The sequence below is a fragment of the Rhincodon typus genome, chromosome 38, assembly GCF_021869965.1.
Source record: "Rhincodon typus isolate 14 chromosome 38, sRhiTyp1.1, whole genome shotgun sequence".
In the NCBI taxonomy this organism is placed as follows: domain Eukaryota; kingdom Metazoa; phylum Chordata; class Chondrichthyes; order Orectolobiformes; family Rhincodontidae; genus Rhincodon; species Rhincodon typus.
This window is the reverse complement of record NC_063369.1, coordinates 6,046,194-6,051,849: the sequence shown is the minus strand read 5'-3', so window position 1 is coordinate 6,051,849 and position 5,656 is coordinate 6,046,194.

The window sequence follows — 5,656 nt, the reverse complement described above, 5'->3', positions numbered from 1 at the left end:
ATGGATGGAAAAACCACCACTTGCCCCCCCCCCACACCCCCTTCCGCCCTCGCCCCACCACCCCCACCCTCCCCACCACCCCCCCCCCCCCTCCCCACCCCAACCCCGCCAACCACCACCACCACCACTGATCTTGGAACAGTTATCTATCACTCGAATAACATCACTGAGACAGATCATCTGCCTATTGTTTCAACGTCATGTGTTGGAGCCTGTTGTGTGTTAAGCTGTTGCCACGTTCCATGATCAAAAGTACTTCACTGTCTGTGGAGTGCTTTGGGATGTCTCGTGGTCATGAAGGGGCCTACATAAAAACAAGTCCTTTCCTTTCCTTTAAATCCAAAGTAGCTACAAAGGAACAAGTCGAAGCAGGCAGTTGAAAGCTGTTACTCCACATGATTGTGTTTCATCGAAAGGGCAGGTTGGTGTCCTGCTGCCAGTCCAACGCAGCTTTCTAATTGGCCGTCAGAGTTGCTGAGGGATGGTTAGCCTCATACTGTGTCCTTCCTCCAGTCCTTGTGAAACAGTCCAGAGACCATCTGCCCCTTCTCCAGGTGACCACTTCCCATTGGAGAGACTTGCAATCAAGTATCCAGAAAAGTGACATTGCTGGACGCTGTCCTAACCATACGTCTACCTGCTGAGGAGTGAAAATGCTGTTTTGTTTTTTCTGTCACCACTCACCCCTGCTTCCTTAACCCAGAGATATCAGCAGTCCCTGCACCCTCATCACTGACCTGACCTGTCAAGCACTTTGTCAAGTCCTGACGTTGCCCTCATTTGGATAGAAATGCAAATCTTCCTTCTCTCTGTATCCTGGCTTATTCTTCCTGGTTAAAACTCCATTCAGTTTCCTTTCTATATTTGACTGATGTGACCTTGTTCCTGCAATTAACTGTTCATTTTTTTTCTTGCAGCGGGTTCTGGACCTCGATGCCAAATAATCTTTTAACCTTCTCTTTTGTGCAACCACTCTCCCCAACCCAATCCCTCATCAACCAAACAATACAAAAGCCTTGTGAAGTAGCTGTAAGGCTGTTACTTAGGCATTGGGCACTTGGCATGCATGCAAGTCTAACCACGTAGGAGAGCTTGGAATGTCTCTTTGAACGCTGAGAAAGAAGGGTGCAACGATTAGCAGCATTCTCAAGTCCACTGGGAAGAGTTTAGGGTAGTTTTGTAACGGCCTACCCTGTTAACCTCGGAAGGTGATGCAGTCTGGCCCCCGGTGGAATGAAGTTTTATGTTGCTCTGACAGCCATCAGAAACCAGGTGCAGAATGAGTCGAAGGACAAAAGTCGCTGCACTGTTGTTTTGTGAAAATGAGAGAGATCTCTGGTTTAATCCAAGCTCAGTCAGTTGACCTCAGTTCCCTGTTGGTCTTCTTATTCCCTCTGACCAAAGTAAGAATTAGGTTTTATCCACCAGCTCCCGATCCTTTGGCCTCTAGAGCTCAATGGCCTGTAAATAGTCACTGTCCAGACTCTCACCAGGAAAGGTTGACTCTTGAGCAAGATGCTATAGGAGTGGCATCTTAGAATTTATACCTTCAGTAGAGGAAGGAGTAAATGAGAAGAAATAACTAAGAAAATACTCATGCTTCCTTCAGTAGCAAAACTGGCATTGTTCTCAAACTGGGATTTGACAAGAATATTTACTTTCTCAAGATGGATGCTCCAGTAGTGACTTTGCAAAGTTTCTTTCTCTTGGCATGGATTTAGTGCACGGGACATGAGTTACCTCCAGTTACGTTGTCTACTGTACTCATGGAAAGCAAGCACAGAACAGTGAGCGGAGGGATCCAGAACATCCCAGATAAACTCTCAGGCCCAGAATGAATTAATTCGCTGTGTTCTTGGTGGCCATGAGCAATGCAAACAATCCCAAACTTTAGCACCAACCCATTGCTTTGCACCCTTCAGTTTACACTTCACAGATTTTTTTTCAATGTGTGTTTTATAAGGTTTCTCTCTCTTGCTCCCAGCTTTTATGGCTTCCCAACATTTAGATCGACAAATGGGAGTGTGGGTGAGTTAGTGGGGCCAGGTGCAGTTTGGCAATTTCGAATACCCTCTCTCTTCCATCTGCATCCTTTCTACCCACCCGCAGACTCCTCAAAACCTGCACGGTTAATCCTCACAAGGTTTCTGAATGTGACAGGTGATTGAGTTTCACAGCCTGGCTTGCCACTTGTGCCCAACCGTTTGCTTTTCACTTCATTTGCTGGGTCCCGTCCTCTGCTGCCTAGCTTGGACTAAGGCCTTCTGTCATGAATCGAGCTACACTGCTGAGTAATTTCCAGGAACCGATTAATATCCGTCCCCTGTCAGGCAAACAACTCAAACAGGTTAAGCAGCTACACCTGAACACTCTGCAATTGTTTCGATGGTAAATACACCATGGAGTTGCAAATGTGCTGGGCCCAATCCATCATGCTGAATCTCGACAACAGTTCGGGTCATGGAAGTTTACAACACAAACGAACAACATTCAGCCCATCGTGCCAATACTGGCTCTTCAAAAGAGTAGTTGCACTTAGTCCCCTCCTTTTTATCCTTGAACCCCGTGAAACACCACATCTTCAAAAATCTGTCCAACTCCCTTACAAAATTGTTTACCAAATCCACCACCATTTCAGTTAAACCAACCAGATCCTGACAGCTCCCCTGATGCTCCTCAACTTCTCCACATCCTGCCTTCAGACTTTTTGCCAATCGTTTTGGAACTACATCCTCTAGATACTGGCAAAACGGCTCATCAGCTTTCTTCTCTCTTCGGCCACCTCTTAATCCTCTCTGTTCCTGTAGAACAGACCTGTCTTTTCCAAAATACCCTGATGATGAACTCCCGTAACCCTCAATGTTGAAATTAGCTGTGGTACCCTTGAGCTAAATGGGCTGTAATGGTTGTGGGGAAGAATGCAATATGAAGTCTTGCTCCCAGTCTCTGTCCAGTTCCTTTTTGGTGAAATTTGAACCTTTTTTTAAAGCAGCAGAGACCGAATTAGACAAAGCCTGCTGACAGTTAGTTGGCCCAAGATCATGGCATATCACAGGAGGGCAAGAAGGTACCAAAGACATGGCATGACTAATGCAGCTCTAAGCTTTGGCATCAGAGACAGGAGGAAAGGAAATAGATTGTACATTTGTGTTTGGATGGGGTGTTGGTTTTCTAGATATCAGAGTGACAAAAAACCCGTGAGTGCTTAGTGCTTCCTGTAATTGTTGCACCCTTCATTGTGTTTGACTTGAGTCAGCTCGTCACACTGAGCTGCAGTGCAGCATTGTGGGCTGTGAAATGCTTCCTTATTTTCAGCCTTTCATTTTATTTTTAAAAAGCGTGACCAACTTCATGAATGATTTCGTATCCTGCTCTTTGCACCCTTCTTCCAGCCAAGAGAACAATGTTGAGCAATAGTAGAACTGTGTTTAATGCCAAGCGCAGGCAAACACTGATACTGATAAGGCCTTAGTTATGCGGTGTGCCACACTTTGTGATATGAGTGGTTCCTACACCCGATCCTAACTGGGAAGAGGCTGGGGTGCTGAGAAGGAAATAGTGTAGGTCATTGAATCAGGCCACTGAATCTCCTCATGCTCGACATGAACAGCACAGGGCCCAGGGGGGTGAACATGAGAACATTACCCGATCTAAATATCCCACCAAATGTCCAGGGACAGCCGCGAAGAATTAACTTAGGAACAGGCTACTCGAACCCCTCAAACTGATTGCACCATTTAATTTGCTCACGGTGGATTGAAATGCACCCGAGCTATACTAGGGCAGATGAAAGCGTGAAAATCATTATGTGCTGGTAATAGTCCATAGCTATTTGTACTTTTTTTTTGCTCCCTCTTTTGGAACAGCATTATGCCTTTAAATGCTGCTCAGGGGTTCGATTCATACACATAACACAAATTTGCTTTGTGATTTTCTGACCTTTAGTTTTAATCACCTGTGGTTTGATCGAGCAATTCCTGATGATCCTCATGAGTGACTCAGTTATTGCTGGCCTCAGTCCTGTCCCTAATCCAACATGGGTCCCAAAAGCTTGGCCACATGATATAACCAAAGAGTTTTCCAATGCGAGCCTGGATGGGAAATCAGAATGAATTTGGTCTGAATTTCCCTGCTTAATCCTCATTTTGCAGCATTCGACTCTGACATTTGTAATTTATGCATGATATTATCGATTTATCACAGTGTTACCCTAAGCAGCTCTTGAACAGCATCTAGCCTGATGAGTTTGATTTTAAAGTGCTACGGTCTGTGGAATAGAAAGTCAGGAAGGAGTTCTCTAGATTTTCTTCCATGTTCCACAAAAATAAAAATTAGTCTCTTCGGCTGGATTTTCGATACCTTATTTTTACCCCCCAACCTGATTCCTGGGCTGTATTGAGTTTGAGGAAGGCTGAGGGATTGCAATGCTCTTAATGTCACTGAGGGAATCAGCCTGAGTTCCTAGTGTTATTTAGTTTTGCGCAGTGAGTCCTCCTGGAAAGTGCCTCTGAGTGGGAGAGAACAGGATTAGGGTCAACAATACAAAAACAAAGTGGCTGGAAAAGCTCAGCAGGTCTGGCAGCATCTGTGAAGGAGAAAATAGAGTTAACGTTTCGGGTCTGGTGACCCTTCCTCAGAATGCTCTGTCAGAACCCCTTAGTTCTGAGGAAGGGTCACCGGACCCGAAATGTTAACTCTATTTTCTCCTTCACAGATGCTGCCAGACCTGCTGAGTTTTTCCAGCAACTTTGTTTTTGTTTCTGATTTACAGCATCCACAGTTCTTTCGGTTTTTATTAGGGTCAACAATGATGGGCATTGTGGATTAGTAATTTGTCTAAACTGGATACCTGCTGCTTGTGGAAAATGAATATCTGAGCGTTAGGCGAAGGAAATAGTCTCCTGCCCAGCAGGAATCAACACCTTTCGGAGAAAAATGAAAGCTATAAGAAATGAAAGGATGTGTTTCTAGGGAAAGTGTCAGGTATTGAACAGACACTGTAATCCAAGGCAGCACTTGACGAAATGTGATTCTGTCTGTTTAGAGAAGATTACTGTATTTTCTGTTGCGTTGCTGGTAAGACTAGTTTATCCAGTGGGCTCCATTTGTCATATATCCCCTATAAACCTGGCATGCTGAAGGAAAGGGTATGTTGAAGGTTGGCGGGGGGAGGTTGTGGACACTCTCTTCATTCTGGGCCCACGTTTATTGCCCACGTCTCGTTGCCCTCAAGAAGCTGGTGTGATGAGTCGCCTCCTTGAACAGTGCAGACTGGTTGAGGTTAAGTGGATGCTAGGGCCTTTTCAGAGTGCAGCTGAGAGTCAGCCATGTTGCTGTGGCCTTGGAGTCTCTCTCAGCTCAGGGTAAGGGTGCCAATTGGCGGTTTGAGTTTGGCGTAAAAGTTGCCACATAGATCGCCCAATGATATTAGATTTCAAACTTCTGATTCAATGGGGTGACAATCCAGTGACAGCCCCTCACCCCCACCTCCCAAAACTAAACTGCCAATCTTCCAGTCATGTGAGTGATTCATTGTCAAAATCTGATAAAGTTGCAAAGCTTGTGCTAACTTTGTCTCTCTGTAAGGTAAGGGATTTGGGGACAGGGGGAGGTCCTGGAAGAGGGAGCTCACCTCACAAGGACTGTGCTTGCATCG